We start from the raw sequence: 25,816 nt of genomic DNA on the forward strand, positions 1-25,816 counted from the left end.
CTAAAACAAACATTTCAAGTGCTCAGTCAAAACCTCGTACAGGTCAGCACACAAAATGTAAAAAGTTGTTTGCATGCATAAAATGAAAAAAGCTGTCCTGGGAAGGAAAGAAATTTCCATTTCAAATTTCAGGTTTATGGTTATATATAAAAAAAAAACCCAAGAAGAAGAAGAAAGTAATGAATGGGAGAAATAAATGGAGAAAAAGTCATTTGATATGTCTTATTCCTTGCATATATTGCGCGTGTATATACACACATAAATGCACACCACTTTTAGTTTGCTTACTTTCCTCTATTTGTCTCAGTTTCAAAAATGAAATAAAACCTACTTGTGTTCTTTTAATCACTCTAGAAAAATCCTAAAATCTGGGTTCAAATATTAGTAAGCACAGTTAACATTATATATTAGTTGTGTCTTCCTTTATATCACAACTGAGTAAAATATTTTGGTATTTTTAAAATTAAGGTAATGAATTAATAAAATGAAGTACTTACTAAATAACAGAATTTTTCTAATTTGCAGAGGATTTCTCCACAATTACTTAAAATAAACTGTCAATATGCCAATGTGACTGGCCATAACAGACCACTCCATTTTCACTCTCTAGCTCATAGTTCAAGCTCAGAAAGAGGTTCTAAATTAAATGAGTTTGCTTTAATTAATTCATTCCTTACTGGAAAATGTCATGCATCATCACTGCTGAAATCCTCTTCTATGGAAATTTATTTTCCTGCATACAAATTTTCTTTCATTCTGATACTCATGATTCTTATGGAACATGGATGCATATTCCATATAGCATAACATAACTGGAGTTAAACCAGTATAATTTAAGAACAAGAAGAATAAAACCCCTTCTATCAGGGTCCAAAACATTTTGGGAGTAAGGACTAAGAGCTATGAAGTTTAATTAAGCCAAATAATTTTAAGGCTCTCACATAGCATTTTCAATGATCCAGGATAACTCCAGCCATGCAGATCATCATTAGAAACACCTGGGACTGAGCACCCTCAGTTATATGGAGAACTCCATTATATTTACACACTTTTCCAGAAATGTCAAAGCATGCACAAATGGTATAGCATTTAAGGAACCCCTTCATCTATTGTTAAAAAGCCAGCCTTTCTGGGGAAAAAGACAAGAGATGTTACTAATTTATAAATACATCATCTACATAGGTTAAAATAAAACAAGAGAGAAAACCATTTCCAACTAAAATTTTAAGACAACTTTTAACTGGCAGACTGTAAGTATTCAAATTGGACATGGGCTATGGAAGCTAAAAACCTTACTTTTATAATAGCAGTTCAGTAGTACAGTTAGATATCAGTTTAATTTCTTATTCATAGGGCCTGTTCCAAAAAAAAAAAAAAAAAGTCCCTGAATCCTGCACTAAGTCATTAGAATGGCTGTCACCTTTCAAAGATGCAAAATGGTTTCCTGCGGGTGGGAATCCACCAGTTTCTGAAGTTTCCCAAGAAGAAAATAACAATAATCCTGAAGAAACAGAAACTCTTGTACTCTAGTATTATATTTCACCTCTTCTTAAGGTACTTAGTGATTAAGAGGAATGGCATTCAAGCATTCAGTCTTACTTGCTGAAGACCCAGAATTAGTTTGGTTAAATTGGATGAGCAGACAGTGAAGTGGACTGAAAACTGGCTGAACAGCCGGGACCAGAGGGTGGAGACCAGTGGCACGAAGTCTAGTTGGAGGCCAGTAACTAGCAGTGTACCCCAGGGGTACACGGGGGTAAATCCTGGGTCCAGTCTTGTTCAACATCTTCATTAATGATCTGGATGATGGGGTCGAGTGTACCCTCAACAAGTTTCCTGATGACACAAAATTGGGAGGAGTGGCTGATACGCCAGAGGGTCATGCTGCCATCCAGAGGGATCTTGACAGGCTGGATAAATGGGCTGACAGGAACTTCATGAAGTTCAACGAGGGGAAATGCAAAGTCCTGCACCTGGGGAGGAACAACCCCAGGCACCAGTATATGCTGGGGGTCACCCAGATGGAAAGCAGCTTGGCAGAAAAGAACTGGAGGGTCCTGCTGGACACCAAGTTGAACATGAGCCAGCAGCGGGCCCTTGCCACAAAGAAAGCTAATGGTATCCTGGGCTGCATTAGAAAAAGTATTACCAGCAGATCAAGGGAGATGATCCTTCCCCTCTGTTCAGCACTGGTGAGGACATGTCTGGAGCCCTGTGTCCAGTTCTGGGCTCCCCAGTACAGGAGAGACATGGACATACTGGAGAGAGTCCAACGAAGGGCTACAAAGATGATTAAGGGACTGAAGCATCTCTCCTATGAGGAAAGGCTGAGAGAGCTGGGACTGTTTAGCCTAGAGAAGAGAAGGCTCAGGGGGCAATCTAAATGTATATAAATTCCTGAAGGGAGAGTGCAAAGATGACAGAGCCAGGCTCTTTTCAGTGGTGCCCGGTGACAGGATTAGAGGCAATGGGCACAAACTGAAACACAGGATGTTCTGGCTGAACGTCAGGAAACCCTTTTTTACTGTGAGGGTGACTGAGCACTACAACAGGTTGCCCAGAGAGGTTGTGGAGTCTCCGTCTTGGAGACATTCAAAAGCCATCTGGACATGGACCTGGGCAACTGGCTCTTGGTGGCCCTGCTTGAGCAGGCGGGTTGGATCAGATGACTTCCAGAGGTCCCTTACAACCTCAGCTATTCTGTGATTCTGTGAAATTATCAGCATTCCAGTACACCCATTTTACTATAGCAGAGCAACACCATACATTTTCACATTTTCCTACATAATAGGTTTTTTCCTGTAAGCTTTGACATTAATTTTTGCAGTTTCTGACAAGTTGTTCTGCAACATGTAAATGTTAACTTTGATGCGATTGCTCTAGACAACCAAGAACTTTCGCCTTCAGATGTGGAACATTGACAAAAGACAGTTAGAAATGATCAGAGTGTTTTCATGCTTTGTAAACATGTTCTCAGACTTGTCTTTCAAGATTATATAAGTATCTGTAAAAAAACAAGAAAATGTTATGTTCTCTAAAGAAACAATTGTGTCTGAATGAAATAAAAGTTCCTTGAAATATAACAAATGGTTTTAGAGCCAGTTAACCGATTTAAAAGCAAATGTATATGCACTGACAACATATAAATTGTCAGTGTTGCTCAGATGACATACCTTGCATACTAACCCATTATTTTTTTTAATATGGTAACAGCCAACTGTTCTTTTTCCTCTAATTTAACAAAGAGCTTGAAAAATAATACCCTGTTGGATGTATTACTTACTGCCATCACAGAAAGACTAAATCACCCTTATGTCACATTACAGTAGAGACTAAGTCACCTTTATTGCTAACCCAGCTGGAGTTAGCTGCTCAGTGTTTCATTCATTCAAACAGTCTTCCCCCATCAAAGAAGTGAGATGCTGCAGGCATTCTGCATGTCCCTTTGATGCTGCTACATGCAACAGATTGTTGTCACATTCATCATGTATCTTATCCAGATTATCTGCTGCTAAGTATGGCTGTTCAAAAAGAAATAGTTAAAAAAGTCGTTATATTAGTTATAATTAGGGATAAAACATACATAGAACATTAAGCCTCACAGCCTAAGATGCAAGCCAAAGTCAAAGATATTTTCCCATAGGCATGTTCTTTTATAACTCTCAAAAACAGGAGCTTTTCACTTCCTTATACGGTATCCGGCTACTATTAGAGACAGGACAGAGAGGTAGGATGCTCACTGGCTCGAGTCACTGCATAGTTTCTCTCTTTCCAATGCAATTGTCATATAACTATTGTCATATAAACTAGACTTGAAGGGGGAAGGGGATAACATCAGGCTCGCCCATGACAAGCCATGGGACAACATGCCAAGGTTAGACGGATGGGGTGCTAGTGAGGGCCCTCAGCCTGTTGCTCTGAGATGTTCTAGGTACACTGCAGCACACCTGAAGTCTTATGGAGATGAGCCTTGGGTTCCTGAGGTAATAGCAGCTAACAGGGAAACACCAGGGAAATACCTCAAAGGAATTAAGGGGTGTTCCTTTAAAAAGGTGACATGGCCAACAGCCCAGCTGAAGTGCCTCTACACCAATACACGCAGCATGGGCAAGAAACAGGAGGAGTTGGAAGCCACCATGCTGCTAGAAAGATACGACCTACTTGCCATTACTGAAACTTGGTGGGATGAATCCCGTGACTGGAGCATTGCTATCAATGGCTACAAGCTGTTCAGAAGGGACAGGTGAGGAAGGAGGGGCAGAGGGGTTGCCCTCTACATCAAGAAATGGATAGATTGTGAAGAGCTCTCTCTGAAGAATAGCCACGAGCAGGTTGAAAGCTTATGGGTAAGAATTAGAGACCAAGGCAACAAAGGGAACCTTGTGGTTGGTGTTTTACTACAGGCCGTCTGATCAAGGGAAGCCTATTGACGAAGCCTTCTTACTCCAGCTACAGGAGGCATCGTGCTCGCAGGCTCGCATCGTGCTGGGGGACTTCAACCACTCCAACATCTGCTGGAAAAGTAGCACAGTGAGCTGTAGGCAATCCAGGAGACTCCTGGAGTGCATTGAGGATAACTTCTTAGGCCAGGTAATAGACAGCCCTACCAGAGGGGATGCATTACTGGACTTGTTGGTCACCAATGCAAGTGAGCTAATTGGTGACATCAAGATTGGAGGCAGCCTGGGCTGCAGTGATCATGCACTGGTGGAGTTCACAGTCCTGAGGGATATGGGACAGGTGAAAAGTATAGTCAGAACCCTGAATTTTAGGAAAGCAAACTTCCAGCTGTTCAAGGAGCTAATCAACAGGACCCCCTGGGAAATGGCCCTCAGGGACAAGGGAGCAGAACAGAGCTGCCAGGTCTTCAAGGATGCTTTCCATAGAGTGCAAGAGCTCTCGATCCCCAGGTGTAAGAAATCAGGAAAGGAAGGCAAGAGACCAGCATGGCTGAGTCAAGACCTGCTGGTCAAACTAAAGGGCAAGAAGGAAATGCACAGGCAGTGGAAGCAGGGACAGGTATCCTGGGAAGAGTATAGGGACGCTGCCCGGTTGTGTAGGGATGGGGTCAGGAAGGCCAAGGCACAGCTGGAGCTGAACTTGGCAAGGGATGCAAAGAATAATAAGAAGGGCTTCTATAGGTATGTCGGCCAGAAAAGGAAGGTCAAAGAAAGCATACCCCCTTGATGAACACGACTGGCAAGCTGGTAACAACGGACGAGGAGAAGGCTGAGGTACTCAACAACTTCTTTGCCTCAGTCTTCACTGGCAACCTCTCTTCCCACACCTCTTGAGCGGATGGACCTCAAGGGAGGGACTGGGTGAGCAAAGTCCCTCCCACTGCAAGAAAAGATCAGGTTTGTTACCTCCTGAGGAACCTGAACATACATGGGACCCAACGAGATGCATCCCAGAGTCCTGAGGGAATTGGCTGATGTAGATGCCAAGCCACTCTCCATCATATCTAAAAAGTCATGGCAGTCAAGCGAAGTCTGTGGTGACTGGGAAAAGGGAAACATCACACCCATTTTTAAAAAGGAGGACCCTGGGAACTACGAACCAGTCAACCTCATCTCTGTGCCTGGGAAGTTCAGGGAACAGATCCTCCTAGAAGCTATGCTAAGGCACATCGAGGACAGGGAGGTGATTTGAGACAGCCAGCATGGCTTCACCAAGGGCAAGTCCTGCCTGACCAACCTAGTGGCCTTCTATAATAGAGTGACAACATCAGTGGACAAGGGAAGAGCTATGGATGTCATCTATCTGGACTTCTGTAAGGCCTTTAACACGGTCCCCCACAATATCCTCCTCTCTAAATTGGAAGGATATGGATTTGATGGGCAGACTGTTCGGTGGATGAGGAATTGTCTGGATGGTCGCATCCAGAGGGTAGTGGTCAATGGCTCAATGTCCAGATGGAGAACAGTGACGAGTGGTGTCCCTCAGGGGTCCGTATTGGGATCTATACTATTTAATACCTTCATCAACGACATAGTGGGATCAAGTGCACCCTCAGCAAATTTGCAGATGACACCAAGCTGAGTGGTGCAGTTGACATGCCTGAGGGACAGGATGCCATCCAGAGGGACCTGGACAAGCTGAAGAAGTGGGCCCATGTGAACCTCATGAGGTTCAACAAGGCCAAGTGCAAGGTCCTGCACCTGGGTCAGGGCAACCCCCAGTATCAGTACAGGCTGGGGGATGAAGGGATTGAGAGCAGCCCTGAGGAGAAGGACTTGGGGGTACTGGTGGATGAAAAGCTGAACATGACCCGACAATGTGTACTTGCAGCCCAGAAAGCCAATCGTATCTTGGGCTGCATGAAAAGAAGCATGGCCAGCAGGTCAAGGGAGGTGATTCTGCCCCTGTACTCCGCTCTCATGAAACCCCACCTGGAGTACTGCATCCAGCTCTGGGGTCCCCAGTACAAGACAGACATGGACCTGTTGGAGCAGGCCCAGAGGAGGGCCACAAAAATGATCAGAGGGCTGGAGCACCTCTGCTATGAGGAAAGGCTGAGAGTGCTGGGGTTGTTCAGCCTGGAGAAGAGAAGGCTCCAGGGAGACCTTATTGCGGCCTTTCAATACTTAAAGGGGGCTTATAAGAAAGATGGGGACAGACTTTTTATCAGGGCCTGTTGCGATAGGACAAGAGGTAATGGCTTTAAAGTAAAAGGGGGTAGATTCAGACTAGATATAAGGAAGAAATTTTTTTACGGTGAGGGTGGTGAGTCACTGGAACAGGTTGCCCAGAGAGGTGGTAGATGCCCCATCCCTGGAAACATTGAAGGTCAGGTTGGACAGGGCTCTGAGCAACCTGATCTAGTTGAAGATGTCCCTGCCCATTGCAGGGGGGTTGGACTAGATGACCTTTAAAGGTCCCTTCCAACTGAAACCATTCTATGATTCTACGATTCTATGACAACAATGCAAGATCTTGTTGTGTAGCTTTACATCTCTGTACTAGTCTGTTCCACAAGGTAACTGTAAATACACCTATATTTTCACAATATATGTATATTTTGCATTTGGCTCCTTTTCTTTTTTTGGCATTATATTGATGAGTAATGGAACAGAAAACATCCATTACTCCTAAAAATGTTCATTTTTAAATTTGCTCATCATATAAGTGACAGCTTGTGCTGAGCACAATATAAAATGTAGCTATAACATAAAAGACTTTTATTTCCCATTTTTGGGTGATTTTTATCTGCTTTTATTTCTTACTGAGCACTAATATATTATTCTGTCTAGTCTTTGAACAAGTCTGCCTTTGTCTTTGCTGCTATCTTAATAACGTACCTTTGTGCTTGAGTTAGACTGGCAAACAGAAAAGCTAAACAAACATCTATCAAAAGTTTTTATACATACACTGTGCCTCCAACAACCATTCTGAGTGGAGATCACATGCTCTGCATCATTGTGTTAACTTGCATGTAGTTACTTTGGAAACCATCATTGATAGTGTCTGATCACAGCACTAGAATTAACTGAAAACTTCATATGGGTCAGATGCCAATGAGGCTTTTGAGAAATCTCCTGCCTGAGAATGCTGCCACAGCAAGCTGGCATAAACACTCCTAAATAATAATCAGAATACAACAGAAGCCCCTTTTTTACAGTCTCTAAATAACTACTTCTCGTCAGTCTCTAAATAACAACCAAGGCAAACTACCAATAACTGAACAAAGCAATTCACAAATGTGAAAAGAAAAACTCAGTTAAGATTTAAATTCGATATTCAAGTGATCTCAAGTTTTAAAACTTGTATGACTTCAGTTTACTGCATAAACTAGCAATCTTGTCCACATTTACATAAAACTAACATCTTAGGTTTGCTACATATGTGATTTAAAGATGAAAACTTTCCATTTGGAAACCAATATGCTCAATTTCTAAGGTGCATAAATAGAGCAAGAGTGCAAAATATGCACTTGTCGTGGTTTAACCCCAGCCAGCAACTAAGCACCACACAGCCGCTCACTCACTCCCCCCACCCCAGTGGGATGGAGGAGAGAATCGGAAGAGTAAAAGTGAGAAAATTGGTGGGTTGAGATAAGAACAGTTTAATAATTGAAGTAAAATGAAATAGAATAGTAGTAATAGTAGTAGTACTAATAATAATAATACAATAATAATATACAAAGCAAGTGATACACTATACAATTGCTCACCACCCGCCGATCAATGCCCAGCATGTCCCCGAGCAGCGATCGCTGCACACAGCCAACTCCCCCCAGTTTATATAATGAGCATGACATCATACACTATGGAATAGCCCTTGGGCCAGTCTGGGTCAGCTGTCCTGGCTATGCTCCCTCCCAGCTTCTTGTGCACCTGGCAGAGCATGGGAAGCTGACAAGTCCTTGACTTAGTGTAAGCACTACTTAGAAACAACTAAAACATCAGTGTGTTATCAACATTATTCTCATCCTAAATCCAAAACACAGCACTATACCAGCTATTAGGAAGAAAATTAACTTTATCCCAGCTGAAACCAGGACAGCACTTCATCAGATTTGCTGGCTCAATAAACCACATCACAGAAATCTCTTATTCTATGTGGTTTATGAAAAAGATGATACTTACAAGTAATGATATTTGGCCTTCCTTTACAATGTTTAAGATGCTCTTAATTTTTTTCACCTCTTCATTCCTCTCTTCTGCCCTCCCTGAGCTACTCCAGTTCATATTCAGTTCATTAACCTGCTTGCTTTCTGCCACTGTCATCTGCAGGTGAAAAGTCCTCAGGTGGCAGTTTGGCATAGTCGTCTCATTTTTACGAGCCTGAGGATCAACAAATGCCATGCTGAGGAAGCCCTTGCCCTGGTTTTCAGATTCATGGACTGAGCTACACTTTAAGGGCTGTGAAAGCTCTAATTCTGGTGTTAAACACTTGCGTTGATCAAGTACAATGTGCTGCATTTTTCTCAGCTGAGAACCTTTCACAGGGGCCAGAACACAGAACTGTGTCATGCTGGCAGGCAAGTTCTCTGTGCTCCCTGCAGAGCAGATCTTGCCACTAAGACCATTCACTGTTGAACACACACCCAAAAGATTTTTCTCAGGAGCTACCTTTGTAAAAGGAACAAGTTGCTGGCTTGATTTAATAAAAGGCACATCCAAAATTTCATCCATATCCAGGTCATAGTGCTCTAGCTCCCCAAGTAGAACAGCGTGCTCAGTGTTTTTACTTTTAAAGCATTGTTCTCCTGGGCTCTGGTCACCATTCGGAGATGCAGACTGAGAATCGCCACCTTTCTGGTATTCTTCCTTCTGGTTCTTTTGGTCATCACTTTCATTGTTCTCAGAGCTCTCTGGCTGGTGCTTTAATGGAGAAACCCTCTTTACTGGTCTGAATTTATTGCACATATCTGCAGTTCCTGTTGGATTCTGTGCATTTCCAGTAAGAGTTGAGACTTCGCAGTTCCAGTTGCTGCTGGAAACTAGAGAAATAGAGGAATGTGATTTAGAACTGCTTATTATTACCAGACGTGTTACATGACACAGCATATTTTAAAGATATACTTAGCCAAACACTGGGAACAAAAATTACATGATAACACGCTGTATTCACATCTAAGCAGATTTAATAGCAACTCTATAAAATAGCTAAAGAATTTGACACTCCAGAAAAGAAACCTTCAAATAGGACATACATTGTAAACATCTACAAAGCAGTAAGAGCCTAGTGGCATTGAAGCTTGCACTGCCAGACTATGCTAGTTTGCACTCTGCTATTTTTATTGCATGGAGATGCATCAGAAGACTACAATGATTTTCTGGGAGGTCAACACCAGGGTGGGTGAAAATTTTTTCTCCTGTTTTTTTTTTTTGTGGATTTGTTTAACAATAGCAACAACTTTTTTTTTTTTTTTTTAAAAGATCTGTTTTCTCTGGAAGATGGATTTTTCATGAAAGAACTGGAAATCCTGTTTTAATCTGAAAATTAAACCCACTTATTAAGGTATGATGTTTCATTTTCTACTTCTCTCTTTGTTGGGCTTCTCAGTTAAACTTTCCATCCCTTAATGTACATATATACTTACATATAAATAGCTCTGGAACTTCCAGTGCATTATCTTCAGCGTACTGCAGGATATGGAGTTTGACCAGTGAATCTGACTTCCAGAGGAAAAATGGGAGCTCAAGTCACCTGAAATCTTTCTCCTAATTAACTTCCACTCTGCCCCGAAGGCAGCTAAACACCACACAGCCATTGGCTCACTCCCTCACAGTGGGATGGGGGAGAAAATTGAAAAAAAAAAGGTAAAACTCATGGGTTGACATACAGATAATTTAACAGGACAGAAAAGAAAGGGAAAATAATAATAATGATAAAAAAATATACAAAACAAGTGATGCACAATGCAATTCCTCACCACCCACTGACCGATGGCCAGCCAGTCCCCGAGCAGTGGACCCCTGGCCAGCTCTTCCCCTAGTTTATATACTGAGCATGATGTCATATGGTATGGAATAGCCCTTTGGCCAGTTTGGGTCAGCTGTCCTGGCTATGCTCCCTCCCAGCTTCTTGTGCACCCCCAGCCTACTTGCTGGTGGGGAGGTGTGAGAAGCAAGAAAAGGCCTTGACTAGTATAAACACTACTTAGCAACAACTAAAACACCGGTGTGTTATCAACATTATTCTCATATTCTCCAGCTACTAGGAAGAAAATTAACTCTATCCCAGCCAAAACCAGGACAGTATCCACCCCTAATTCCATACCATCTACATCATGCCCAGGTCCCACACTTTCCAATACATTCCAATTAATCACCACCACTTTTCCTGTCTTTTGATATATACACACAGATATCATTCCCTTAGTCTATGCGCCATCCCTCTAAAATGTCCGTTGAGTTCATTTAGTCCATGACTTGGGTTCCATCTGTCATAATGGTCTTTCAGGGCAGGAGAGATGGCTTGTGGTGTTGGATTGTTGCATGCTGAAGCCAGTTCTGGTTCCATCACCGCTGCACTCTGCTCGGTTTCATCAAAGTTCATTCTTCATTAATCTGGGTGATTCTTACTGTAATACCATTGATATGGCATATAGCCACCACAGAAGTGATGACACAGAGTGTTATATAGCAATTAACATTATAGAGTTTAATTAACTGGCTATTTTCACCCAAAATCAAATCCCCTTGAGGTACACATCGGACTTCTGCATCACCCACCAAGTGCACCCAGGTCCTTGAGCAAAAGCAATCCCACAAATGGGTTTGCCTTTGCCCAAGGCAGGAGTAACCCAGACTGTCTTCCCCAGCATCTTTTTTGTGTGCAGTACAGGGACTTTATCCCCTTCTACAGTACGTAAGAGTTTTGACTGGGCAGGGCCAGATGGATTGGCAGATCCCCTAGTGTTGACTAACCAGGTGGCCTTTGCTAAATGTGTATCCCAGTGCTTGAATGTCCCAGCACCCATTGCTCTCAGTGTAGTCTTTAACAGTCCATTGTAGCGTTCCATTTTCCCAGAGGCTGGTGCATGACAGGGGATGTGATATACCCACTCAATGCCATCCTCTTTGGCCCAGGTGTCTATGAGGCTGTTTTGGAAATGAGTCCCATTGCCTGACTCAATTCTTTCTGGGTTGCCATGTCACCATAGGACTTGCTTTTCAAGGCCCAGGATAGTGTTCCGGGCGGTGGCATGGGGCACAGGATATGTTTCCAGCCATCTGGTGGTTGCTTCCACCATTGTAAGCACATGGCGCTTGCCTTGGCGGGTTTGTGGGAGTGTGATATAATCAATCTGCCAGGCCTCCCCATATTTATATTTCAGCCATCATCCTCCATACCAGAGAGGCTTGAACCGCTTGGCTTGCTTGATTGCAGCGCATGTTTCGCATTCATGGATAACCTGTGCAATAGTGTCCATGGTCAAGTCCACCCCTCGATCATGAGCCCATCTATATGTTGCATCTCTTCCTTGATGGCCTGAGGTGTCATGGGCCCACTGAGCTAGAAATAATTCACCCTTATGTTGCCAGTCCAGATCCACCTGAGCCACTTCAATCTTAGCAGCCTGATCCACCTGCTGATTGTTTTGATGTTCCTCAGTGGCCTGACTCTTGGGTATCTGAGCATCTACATTGTGGCAATTAATCACGGACTCCGCGTATGAGTTCAGGCGAAGACAAGCAAAGACCCTTTATTTTTACAATCTGTCCCTTTTATAATATGATCTAGTGTTCACGAGCAAGCAAAACCCATTTCATTGGCTACTGTCTTTCGTCCACGCGTCCCCTCAGCGTTACTTATTGGTTCTTCAAGCTGGTGCATGCAAATTCCTCTTTCAGGGATGTATCCAATCTCATCCTTATTTTTCTGCCTCTAAGTTTCACAAACTTGTTTGTAACAAGCCTCAAGGCCACAGCTGCATTCCTGTGAACCTGTTTGTAACAAGCCTCAAGGGCACAGCTGCATCTCGTCAAAGTAAAACACAATATCTCATTTATTCCCACAATTCCCCCTTTTTGTTTTTCCATCACAAAAGCTTGTTTAATCATATTCTATAGCATTTTCTGTACCCAAGACACTAGACAAGAAACTATCATTATTATAGCGCAAAATATTAGTAACAAGAAAAAACCTATTTTGATTAGAGACATTATCCACCCGCCAATTCCACAACTTGTTAGTGATTCAGCCAATCAAATCCATCACTGACTTGTAATTTGCTAACTTCAAATCTTTGATTGCTTTATGGATTAATTTGGGGTTATCTGATAAGTCATTCCCCATCAGTCTTCTCGGAGTTCAGTGTCTTCTGCTGCTCGTTCTTGTTATCCGACGCAAGAGCCGGTCTTACGCACCTTGCAGGTACCCACTTAGGTCCTACATCTGTTGAGACACAAGCATACCCTCTGCCCCAGGTTAGTAGATCAAAAGGACCTTCCCAATTCCCTGTTTGTAGCGACTTTGTAAAAACCTGCGCCTTCTGTGGTGTGGCTGTTAAATCTTTTGATTGAAGAGACAGAAAATGAGAGATAATAACAGGAATATTATTTTCATACATATTCAGGTAGTTTAACACATACACGGCTTTACTTAGTCTGTCTGCTGGAGTGGCTCCTGGCATTCCCCCTTTTTGTTTTTGCAGGTTCAATTGTTTGTTGCAAGATTTTCCAGCCCAGATATTTCCAAGGCTCAGTTTTTTGCACCTTTTCAGGGGCTATTTCAAGTCCATATCTGTTTAGAGCTCGTCGTATCTCTTTTTCTTAGTTGTGGGCAATCTCTTTTAAAATGTCCAGTTTTACCACAGGAGAAACATGGTTTCTGTACTTTCATAGCGGCGGCAAAAGCTGTAGCTAATGTTTCCATATTACGTGACATTGACCCCACCTTCTGGGTAGCTTCTATCATGTCCATTAAGGAGGGATTTTTTAGAGGCAAAAGCACTTTTTTACAGTCCATATTCGCATTTTCAAAGGCTGATTTTAATAGTAGGACCTCTCTTGCTTCTGCATTTTCGACTTGTTTTTCTAAAGCCTCTTTAAGACGATCTAAGAATGAGATATATCCCTCTCCTCTCCCTTGCTTTATTAATGTAAATGATTTTGTCGCTCTTCCGGCATCCGGCACTCTTAGTAATGCCTGTAAAGCAAGGTCTCTGCCTTGTGCTAATATCTCTGGTCGTAATCGTGCCTGTAACGTTGGGTGATTTAACGGCGGATCCCCCATAAGTTGTGGGAGTCCTGCCCCTTGTAAAGGGTCGCCTTGTTGTCGCTGCATATTGATAATTGTGGCATTTTGACAGGCGGTACGCCAGGTGCTTTCAAAGATCATCTTTTGCGTTGGGGTAAATATAAGATTAGTAAGCGTGCATATATCAAATGGTACTATTTCATTTGTAAATATTCCCCGTAGCAGGGATTGTGTAAAAGGAGAACCCAGTCCATGCGCGGCAACTGTTTGTCGTAGATCTTTTAAAACATTACAGCCAAAAGGTTCATGCTCATCGGGGATGTTTCCATTGCTGCGTATGACAGGACACGCTACCGGTGAACAAAAAGCTGTATCTCCCGCTTGCAATGCTTGGTGTCTAATCTTTTGCCACCTCGCACCAGCGGCTGCTGCCCCCCATTCCTCGGGCAGCAATTGATTATGGGTTTGTGGAGTATCGGCATTAGAAGCAGTAGAGAAAGGCGGTAAGAGTGCCGACGCAGCAGGGGCCGGGGGCGGGCGGGGGAGTGGAGGGGTACTGATTGCAGGGATCGGAAGGTCTAGCAGAGGTGTTGAAGCCATAGGAACAGGTGAAGAAGAAAACGGCGCAGAGGGTAGCGGCGGCGCGGGGGGGGTGGAGGGTTGTGCAGCCTGAGCACCCGCGAGCAAGGGCATGTCGGAGGACGAACCCGATGGCAGTGTTTCTGGCGTGCCCTGCGGGGTTAGCTCCGGAGCGGTAGCAGAAGCTGCAGCCTTTCGGTCTGACTATAATTGTTCTAAAGAGCCTTTCAGTAAACGCCATGTCGTCAACACACTTGCGGCATTACTGTCCCCCCCTGGTGGCCGCTTCCCATAACACTTTTCCTGCCTCCTCCCAAGTCTCCACCTGGAACGCGGTCGCTGCGTTCGCTTGTTGCCCGTTTCTTTGCAACCAAGTTAACAACAACCGAACCTTTCCTTCATCATAATTTATGCCCCTTTTTGCAAGGATTCTCAAAAATATACACAAAATAGATTTTTCTTCCGAGGACATTTGTGCCCCCATTTTCCCGTCCCCAGCTGCTCACCTCTTTTTCCCGAGGCGATTGATTGTTGACAAGCAGCTCTCTGGTCCGCTGCAATAAAATTCAGCTCTATGGTCCGCTGCAATAAAGTTCAGCTGGGCTTGCCACCGGCCGCTCTCTCGTCCACGGTTCTTAGGACCGAATCACGTCGGGGTCACCATTTGTGGCAATTAATCACGGACTCCGCGTATGAGTTTAGGCGAAGACAAGCGAAGACAAGCGAAGATGACGACGACGACGACAACGACAATGACAATGGCAATGATAACAACGATGACGATGATACTTTATTTTTACAATCTATCCCTTTTATAATATGATCTAGTGTTCACGAGCAAGCAAAACCCATTTCATTGGCTACTGTCTTTCGTCCACGCGTCTCTTCAGCGTTACTTATTGGTTCTTCAAGCTGGTGCACGCGAATTCCTCTTTCAGGGATGTATCCAATCTCATCCTTATTTTTCTGCCTCTGAATTTCACAAACGTGTTTGTAACAAGCCTCAAGGGCAGAGCTGCATCTCGTCAAAGTAAAACACAATCTCATTTATTCCCACACTACATGATGTACTTTTACAACCAGGTTCTCTATCCGGGCGGCAGTATCTTGCCACAATGCGGCAGCCAGGATGGATTTGCCTCTGCACTGCCAGTTGCTCTGCTTCCATTGCTGCAACCACCCCCACAGGGCATTTGCCACCATCCATGAGTCAGTACAGAGATAGAGCATTGGCAACTTTTCTCGTTCAGCAATATCCAAAGCCAGCTGGATGGCTTTCATCTCTGCAAACTGACTCGATTTACCTTCTCCTTCAGCAGTTTCTGTGACTTGTCGTACAGGATTCCATACAGCAGCCTTCTACCTCTGATGCTTCCCCACAAAAGACAACAGGACCCATCAGTGAACAGGGCATATTGCTTCTCATTTTCTGGCAGCTTATTATACGTTGGGGACTCCTTAACACGTGTCATGTCCTCCTCTGATGATATTCTGAAATCTTTGCCTTCTGGCCAGTCCATCATCACTTCCAAGATTCCTGGGCGACTGGGGTTTCCTATTCGAGCCCGTTGTGTGATCAGTGCGACCCACTTACTCCACGCAGCATCAGTTGCATGATGTGTACAGGGGATCCTCCCTTTGAACATCCAGCCCAGCACCATCAGTCAGGGTGCCAGGAAGAGCTGTGCTTCAGTACCTACCACTTCCGAAGCAGCTCAAACCCCTTCATATGCTGCCAATATCTCTTTTTCAGTTGGAGTATAACGGGCCTCAGATCCTCTGTATCCCCAACTCCAAAACCCTAGGTGTCGACCTCGAGTCTCCCCTGGTGCTTTGTGCTAGAGGCTCCAGGTAGGGCCATTCTCCCCAGCTGCGGTGTAGAGTACATTTTTTACATCTTGCCCTGCCTGGACTGGCCCAAGGGCTACTGCATGAACTATCTCCCGTTTAATTTGTTCAAAGGCTTGTCGTAGCTCAGGGCCCCATTTGAAATCATTCTTCTTCTGGGTCACTTGATTGATAGAGAGGGCTTACAATCAGACTGTAATTTGGAATATGCATTCTCCAAAAACCCACAACGCCCAAGAAAGCTTGTGTTTCCTTTTTGCTGGTTGGTGGGGACATGGCTGTTATTTTGTTGATCACATCCATTGGGATCTGATGACATCCATCTTGCCATTTCATTCCTAAAAACTGGATCTCCTGTGCAGGTCCCTTGGCCTTACTTTGTTTTATGGCAAAGCCGGCTTCCAGAAGGTTTTGGACTATTTTCTTCCCTTTCTCAAAAACCTCTTCTGCTGTGTTGCCCCACACAATGATGTCATCAATGTATTGCAGGTGTTCCGGAGCCCCACCCTGTTCCAGTGCAGTCTGGATCAGTCCATGGCAAATGGTAGGGCTGTGTTTCCACCCCTGGGGCAGTCGATTCCAGGCGTACTGGACACCCCTCCAAGTGAAAGCAAACTGTGGCTTGCACTCTGCTGCCAAAGGGATTGAGAAAAAGGCATTAGCGATATCAGTTGTGGCATACCACTTGGCTGCCTTTGACTCCAATTCATATTGAAGTTCTAGCATGTCCAGCACAGCAGCGCTCAGTGGTGGCGTGACTTCATTCAGGCCCCGATGATAGTCTACTGTTAGTCTCCACTCTCCATTAGACTTTTGCATTGGCCATATGGGACTGTTAAAGGGTGAGTGAGTCTTGCTGATCCCTCCTTGGCTCTCCAGTCGATGAATCAACTTATGGATGGGAATCAGGGAGTCTTGGTTGGTGCAGTATTGCCGCCGGCCTACCGTTGTGGTAGCGATTGGCACCTGTTGTTCTTTGACCCTCAGCAACCCCACAACAGAAGGGTCCTCTGAGAGACCATGTAAGGTAGACAGCTGTTTCATTTCCTCCGTCTCCAAGGCAGCTATACCAAAAGCCCACCAGTACCCTTTTGGGTCCTTGAAATGCCCTCTCCTGAGGTAGTCTATGCCAAGGATGCACGAAGCCTCTGGGCCAGTCACAATGGGATGCTTCTGCCACTCCTTCCCAGTTAGGCTCACTTTGGCCTCCAGTACAGTCAGCTGTTGGGATCCCCCTGTCACTCCAGAAATACAGATAGTTTCTGCCCCTTTATAGCTTGATGGCATGAGGGTACACTGTGCACCGGTGTCTACTAAAGCCTTATACTCCTGTGGGGCTGATGTGCCAGGCCATCGAATCCACACAGTCCAGTACACCCGATTGTCCCTTTCCTCCACCTGGCTGGAGGCAGGGCCCCTCTAGTCCTGGTCATAGCATTTGTTACTCACTTCTTGTAAATGCAAGTCAGGAGTTCCTTCATTACAATCAGGAGTAAGATCAGCCCTTCTAGTCTGTCTGGGGAACTGCTCACTGGAAACTGGAGCAGCAGCTCTCCTGGGAGAACCCCCTTTTGTATCCTCTCTCTTGAGCAGAAGAACGCTGACTCCTAATATCCGAGATACTGGTCCATACAGGTGGAAAGTAGGACATATCCTCTTTGAGTTGCTGGAATTCCCGGGACACTTTCTCCATAGCTGAGACAAGGGAGGAAGAGAGACTTTCTTTATATTCCCAGAGCTGGCTAGCCGATTCATCCACCATTGGTGCCTCTTCATCTTACCAGGTCACTTTTGCCATTGAGTTGGCATATGACGCTGGCGCGCGCCGTACCAACTTCCACCACATGGGTCGTGTGCACCTGATGTCATCTGGATCTTTGGATAACTGCTCGTTGTTCAGGTCATCATAAATCACCTCCAGCACAGCTAATTCCCTCAGGTACTGGATACCTCTCTCCATGGTGGTCCACTTGCCTGGGTGACATATAACATCTTCCTTGAAGGGATACCTTTCCTTCACGCCTGACAGGAGTCGCCTCCAGAGGCTGAGGGCTCATGCCCCTTTTCCAGTCACCTTGTCAATGCCCCCTTCCCTAGAAAGGGATCCCAGCTGCTAGGCTTCCCTACCCTCTAATTGCAAGCTACTGGCCCTGTTATTCCAGCATCGGAGCAGCCAGGTGACAATGTGCTCGCCTGGACGATGGCTGAAATCTTTTCGCATATCTCACAGCTCACTCAGGGACAGGGATCAGGTGGTTTCCATCTCGTTTATGAGTTCTGCCTCTTACTCCTCCTGTTCTTGTGATGGCCCTTCTTCAGAGTAGTCTACCTCATCCACTTCTTCCCTTAGTAGGGGAAGAGTTTCTTCCCTTACTAAACGAGCTGACTTTCGATTCCAATATTTCTTCTTGTGTATAGGGGCGACTGATACCGGCACGGGTTGGTTCTCTGGTTCAGCTGCAGTGCATGTTGCAGGGCTTGGAGTAGCCGCAGTGCCTGTCGCTGGGGTTGGAGTAGTCTCAATGCCTGCCGCCAGGGTTGGAGTAGCTACAATGCCTGTCACGGGGGTTGGAGTAGCTGCAGCACCGGTCATTTTGTCATCAGATCCAGAGGCCTTCTCTTCCCCTTGAGGGTACTGAATAGTGTTGAACAGGGCTCGGTAGGCATGGGCCAAGCCCCAGCACGTTGCAGTGATTTGTGTCTCTCTGGAATTGCCAGGGTGACAGCATACTTTTTCCAAATATTCTACTAGTTTTTCAGGATTCTGCACTTGTTCAGGGGTGAAGTTCCAAAGCACTAGAGGTGCCCACTGCCCTAGGTACTTGCCCATACTATCCCACAAACCCTGCCACTCATAACTATCCAGCCTTGGGGCAGATCTCTGGGTTCTCTTAATTAGTTGTTTAACCTTAAACAAGACCTGAAGCATATTCAGGAGACATAGCAATAGGAACATGCTAGTTTGAACATCCCAAGGATATTCAAAATTCTCAAGAGCTATTGTAACTAGCCTGAAGGAGAAGGGGAAGGTGAAGGAGTGGGGGAAAGTGTTCCCCCTTGTCTCTCACATAAATTGGCTCTCTGAGGAGAAAAGGTAAAGAGTGTAATTATTAATAGTTTCCGAGAGATGGTTCCCGAAGTACGGAGATGACGGCAATGCTGAGTACAAATACCAGATTAGTCTCACGACCAGTAATTTTATCATACCATAAGCCAGTGTTACCCAGTATAGCAAAATTATAACCTTAATCCAGCCCCCAGAGGTGATAAACAGCACAACAGGGAACATATACAGCAAGTAAGGTGTTACATAACACAACTCTGAGAACAAGCACAACAACTCTGAGAGCACATAAATCAACATCGCGACCAGTGACTATTAACCTAATAATGAATACTTATAACAAATCTGTTTTAACACATTCTGGTCAGATCTGTCATTATCTCAACCCTTCGAGCCCCATGTTGGGCACCAAAAAGACTGTTGTGGTTTAACCCATCAGGCAGCTAAACACCACAAAGCCGTTTGCTCGCTGCCCCCCAGTAGGATGGGGGAGAGAATCGAAAAAAAAAAAAAAAGGTAAAACTCGTGGGTTGAGATAAAGATAATTTAATAGGACAGAAAAAAAAGGAAAATAATAATAATGACAAAAGAATATACAAAACGAGTGTTTTGTATTAATTTCTGATATGCATGCTAGAGCCTATCTCCCTGACTTAAGGGTACAGTAGCATTCTTTAACTGCTCATAACTTCATGAAGTTTACAGTATTTGTGAGACAAATAAGTGTTCCCTTTTTGGAACTTTTTTCCTTCTAATGAAGTAACATCTGTTGAAAAAAAAAGTCATGTTTCCAGAAAGCTGTACAAAAATGAGAAAAAACAAAATAACAGAAAACTGCCAAGAAGCAATTGTTGCCAAGTTGTACATGGTAAAAAGCAGCTTAGAAAATGACGGGTAGACAGAAGCAGGCATCATACCTGACCTGTCTTCATTTTGTGACTCACACGTTCTGTATAATTCTGGGATGGTCTTAAAAGAAGTTATGGAATACTGAAAGAAAGAAAAATATGTATATTAAGTAATTAATTTTAAAAGGTAAAAAGTAAGATGACTTGATGTTGTAAGCATAGCCTAGATTTATGAAGCTGAGGGTTCTTCTGGCAGTCTGATAGTGTTCTCAAGTAGCATGAAAAAAAAGCAGGCAGCATCTGCTTTTGTGTCCTACATTGAAGGATATCAGATTTTCAAAGCTATGGCAAAGCATTCCCCCACCTAAGATTTCTCCTTCCTGTAGATCACCATTATTGAAGTCATGAATACACTTTATATACCCATTCTTTCCATGGGATGCACAGGTATATCAAAGGTGAGAATAGGTGTAGGCTACACAGTAGATGTCGAGGGTCTCACTTTGCCCACCTGAGCATCTATTGCAGGACCTATATTGCAAAATACTTCATGCTTAACAGAATTAGAATTCAAGCTTTCACAAAGCAATATGCAAAAGCAATGCAGAATATTTGCACATAGAGATCTAATTTCAGAGAGATGCATGTGCATAGACATATCGGACTACATGCTCATTTCTAGCCTAGACTTAATTAAAGCAAATGTGCATTATTACTTTGATGTGATGGGATACACCTGATATTGATCAATATGTTATTCTCTGAATTCAATATTAAAAGGGAAAAGAACAAAGATGACATATTTATCTTTCTAAAGAGCAATCTTTTTCTTATAATCTTGTGGAATATGCTCAATAAGGCACATGATCCAGTGTTATAAAGCTGCAAATTCTGACATACAGAAATTAAGTTACTTAATACCAAGCCTTCCTTAATCTAATGCTTAGAGTGTTATAGGAATCTCCACTTAAACAAATTAAAATCATGATGTCTGTGAAAGATTAATGGCTTTACATATACAAAAGAACAATTAAAAATAGTATTTTGGAAACTAAAACAGAAAAAAGCATTTAGGGCTAGCATAACTGAAAATTTTAGAAGAATATCTAAACACCATATGGTTTCAAAGAGACAGATATTTTTAGCTGGTGTGTTATTGATCAATGTAGCAAAACAACTACATATAAAACTGTATCAGCTTTCCACACAAGAAATAAATGGTCATACATTGTTCGTGGTTTTGTTGACATTTCATCATTCAAAGTTTAATTTGCTTCTAACACACAGTCAATCCCATGTGACCAACTGCAGAAGTAATTCACTTATCTGATGCAAATGAGTTTAAATAAGACTGTTGCTCAATTGATTGTAGTTACTTTATTTAGCCTCACCTTGAGTACTGTGTGCAGTTCTGGGCCCCACAATTTAAGAAGGATGTTAAAGTACTTGAATGCATCTGGAGGAGGGCAACAAAACTGGTGAAAGGGCTGGAAGGCATGTCCTATGAGGAGCGGCTGAGGACTTTGGGCTTGTCTAGTTTGGAGAAAAGGAGGCTGAGGGGTGACCTCATTGCTCTCTACAGCTTCCTGAGGAGGGGAAGTGGAGAGGGAGGGAGGTGCTGATCTCTTGTCCCTGGTATCCTGTGACAGGACGGATGAGAATGTCTCAAAGCTGCATCAGGGGAGGTTCAGACTGGACATTAGGAAGCATTTCTTTACTGAGAGGGTGGTCAAACCCTGGAACAGGCTTCTTAGAGGGGTGGTCGATGCCCCATGCCTGTCAGTGTTTAAGAGGCATTTGGACAATGCCCTTAATAACATGCTTTAACTTTTGGTCATCCCTGAAGTGGTCAGGCAGTTGGACTAGATGATCATTGTAGGTCCCTTCCAACTGAACTATTCTGTTCTTTTCTATTCTATTCTATTCTATTCTAAAATCTTCCTGTGCCTTACTTTTCTCCTTGATGGCCAGATTCAGAGAGTTTTTGAGAAACCTCAGCTACTACAATAAGAATCTCTTGAACACTTCCAGTGATGGGGCATCCACAACTTCTCTGGGCAACCAGTTCCAGTGTCTCATCACCCTCATCATAAAAAATTTCTTTCTTATATCTAGTCTGAATCTACCCTCTTTCACTTTAAAACCATTACCCCTTGTCCTGTCATTACAGGCCCTGGTAAAACATCTCTCTCCATCTTTCTTAAAAGCCCCCTTTAAGTATTGAAAGGCTGCAATAAGGTCTCCCCAGAGCCTTCTCTTCTCCAGGCTGAACAACCCCAGCTCTCTCAGCCTTTCCTCATAGGAGAGATGTTCCATCCCTCTGATCATTTTTGTGGCCCTCCTCTGGGCCTGCTCCAACAGGTCCATGTCTGTCTTGTAATGGGGACCCCAGAGCTGGATGCAGTACTCCAGGTGGGGTCTCACGAGAGCAGAGTAGAGGGGCAGAATCACCTCCCTCAACCTGCTGGCCACATTTCTTTTGATGCAGCCCAGGATATGGTTGGTTTTCTGGGCTGCAAGTACACATTGTCGGGTCATGTTCAGCTTTTCATCCACCAGTACCCCCAAGTCCTTCTCTGCAGGGCTGCTCTCAATCCCTTCATCCCCCAGCCTGTATTGATCCCACTATGTCATTGATGAAGGTATTAAATAGTATAGATCCCAATACGGAACCCTGAGGGACACCACTCGTCACTGATCTCCATCTGGACATTGAGCCATTGACCACTACCCTCTGGATGCGACCATCCAGACAATTCCTTATCCACCAAACAGTCCGCCCATCAAATCCATATCCTTCCAATTTAGAGAGGAGGATATTGTGGGGGACCGTGTCAAAGGCCTTACAGAAGTCCAGATAGATGACATCCGTAGCTCTTCCCTCGTCCACTGATGCGGTCACTCCATTATAGAAGGCCACTAGGTTGGTCAGGCAGGACTTGCCCTTGGTGAAGCCGTGCTGGCTGTCTTGAATCACCTCCCTGTCCTCCATACGTTGCACACTCAATCCAACTGTCTATGTATGTCATTGATGAAGATATTAAATAGTATAGATCCCAATATGGACCCCTGAGGGACACCACTCGTCACTGATCTCCATCTGGACATTGAGCCATTGACTGTAACTCCTTGTTCATTACTATCCAGCCAGTTCCTTATACATCTAACAGTCCATCTGTCAAATCCATATCTCTCCAATTTAGAGGCAAGAATGTTGTGGGGGACCGTGTCAAAGGCCTTACAGAAGTCCAGGTAGATGACATCCGTAGCTCTTCCCTTGTCCACTGATGTAGTCACTCCATCATAGAAGGCCACCAGATTAGTCAGGCACGATTTGCCCTTGGTGAAGCCATGTTGGCTGTCTCTAATATCCTCCCTGTCTTCCATATGTTTCAACATGTCTTCCAGGAAGACCTGTTCCATGATCTTACCGGGCACGGAGGTGAGGCTGACTGGTCAGTAGTTCCCAGGGTCCTCCTTTTTACCTTTTTTAAAAATGGGGATGATGTTTCCCTTTTTCTAGTCACTGGGGACTTCGCTTGACTGCTGTGACTTTTCAAATATGGTGGAGAGTGGCTTGGCAACTATATCAGGCAATTCCCTCAGGACCCTGAGATGCATCTCATCGGGTCCCATGGACTTGTGTATGTTCAGGTTCCTCAGGTGGTCTCAAACCTGATCTTCTTCTGTGATGGGAGGGACTTAATTTCAGTAAACCCCTTATAAACTTTGTAAGATGGAAGAACAGTATTAACAGCAAACAAGAGACAATGAGCAGTAACAAGTATTCCATGCAAATGCAGATATTCCCAATTTTCTTCAATAGACGCTATCAATTTAAGGAAAAACTGAACCTCTGTAATCATACAAAACATTTGCTAGTCATGTAATACTGGACTACAAAAATTGAGTGAATACAAATGTCACCTTTTTAAATTTAACATGGTTCTCAAATTTTAACATAATGAATTTTAAACACAATCACAAGAAAGAAAACATCAACCAAGGCCATTCTATGCAGTGCCACTTGAGTTGAAGACTCACTTATATCCCAGAAGTACCAAAAAGAAGAAATATTGGTTCAGGAGTAGCAGCAGAGAAATGTATATACAAAATAACTTTAAAAAAATAAATTAAAATGTAAAAGTTACTTGTTAAATTTTTGTTGTGGAGAATACCTTCAACTTCTCCTGAAGTGGAGTCAAGGGGCAAATTTTGACACATGGGGACAGCATGATTCTCATGAAATAAGAACCATGACACCCCCAAAACACTAATGACCATGTCCTGCTCCACCTGGAGCATATCAAAACTCATCAAATTCACCTGCACTGGATCAAGATCCCAGTGACTGTGTCCTGATCTTAAATTCACAGCTCCTTGTTGTCATTTACATAGTGAAAACAGACACCTTCCTTCATTATAACTAATTTGTTTCCAGGTGTTGTTATTACTGTAAGCCATCTAACAAACAGCCCCATTGCAGTTTAATTGCTAGTGGAAAATAAAAAGTGCTTCATTAATATTCAAATCACATCAAAATAAGTTAATTTAATAACTTTATTTTATGATCACTTAATCATTTATAACTTTGTAATACCACCCTTTTTCTGGGCACTTTTTTGGGAATAGCTAGCTACATCAAGAACAATTAAAGCAAGAACACTCGGCCTGAGGTTACAGGAAGATTTCTCTCAATGGTAGTGTCAATTTAAGCAGCTCCAGAGTAAAAGAGTGGGAAAGAGAAGATTAGCCTGTCAGTGTGTCTCTGAGAAATAACACCAGAAAACTGAACTTCTCCCTTAACAGCTGTCATCAGCACCTTTAGAGTTAGGTTATTTGTGCTATGTATTATTTATAGCATTTTATATAGACACTTCATATGTTATCCTTCCCTTTAATTTTAAACAATACCTATATTGACACTAACACCTTGAGAGGTACAAAATGTCTGTCTGAATCTAACACTTTCTATGAGCATTTTAGTGGCCATCTGCATTTTGTTTCATTCTGAAAATGGAGAGAGAAAAAAAGAGAATTATAAGTGAGTTCATCAACTGAACAGGAAATCAGTCAACCAGTTGCAGTTAGTGACTGTGCTTGAACAACTGTGCAGGGCTTTCCATTACAAGCCCTAAAGTCCTGATTCCTGAGTATGCAAAGCCTAGCTGTGCACCACCTGTACATAAGTGTGAGCCTGGGGTCTAGGTCCCTCTGCAAGGCCTCTTGTCCCTCAAGAGAGTCAACAGCACCTCCCAGTTTGGTATCATCAGCAAACTTGCTAAGGATGCATTCAACTCCTGCATCCAGATCATTGATCAATATATTGAACAGAACTGGCCCTAGAATTGAACCCTGAGGAACACCGCTGGTGACCAGTCGCCAGCCAGATGTAGCCCCATTCACTACAACCCTTTGAGCCCTGCCCTTCATCCAGTTCTTCACCCAGCGCACTGTAAACCTGCTCATCTCACAACTGGACAACTTGTCCAGAAGGATGCTGTGAGGGACAGTATCAAAAGCCTTGCTAAAGTCCAGAAAAACTACATCCACTGCCTTCCCTTCACCCACTAGGCAGGTGACCTTATCATAGAAGGATATCAAATTAGCTAAACAGGACATTCCCTTTGTGAACCCATGTTGACTGTGCCTGAGGATTGCATTGCCCTTTAAATGCCTTTCAATAGCACCCAGTATGATCTTCTCCATGATTTTTCCAGGAACTGACGTTAGACTAACAGGTCTGTAGTTCCCTGGGTCTTCCCTCACACCCTTCTTGTAAATTGGAATAACGTTGGCTAGCTTCCAGTCAGCAGGGACTCCC

General features: G+C 43.7%; 1 pseudogene across 1 annotated transcript in view; it reads right to left on the reverse strand.

Annotated features, from left to right (window-relative positions):
- Nucleotides 1-25,816, reverse strand: part of LOC309601927 (synphilin-1-like) — a 40,075-nt pseudogene that overhangs the window by 13,972 nt on the left and 287 nt on the right. The window contains exons 2-4 of the transcript in view: nucleotides 20,062-20,134; nucleotides 8,589-9,445; nucleotides 3,342-3,521 (exon numbers count right to left, since the gene is read on the reverse strand). The product of the transcript in view is annotated as a synphilin-1-like (transcript). The remainder of the gene's footprint in view (nucleotides 1-3,341; nucleotides 3,522-8,588; nucleotides 9,446-20,061; nucleotides 20,135-25,816) is intronic.

The sequence above is a fragment of the Platalea leucorodia genome (genome assembly GCF_965183815.1).
Source record: "Platalea leucorodia genome assembly, chromosome: W".
NCBI lineage: Eukaryota > Metazoa > Chordata > Aves > Pelecaniformes > Threskiornithidae > Platalea > Platalea leucorodia.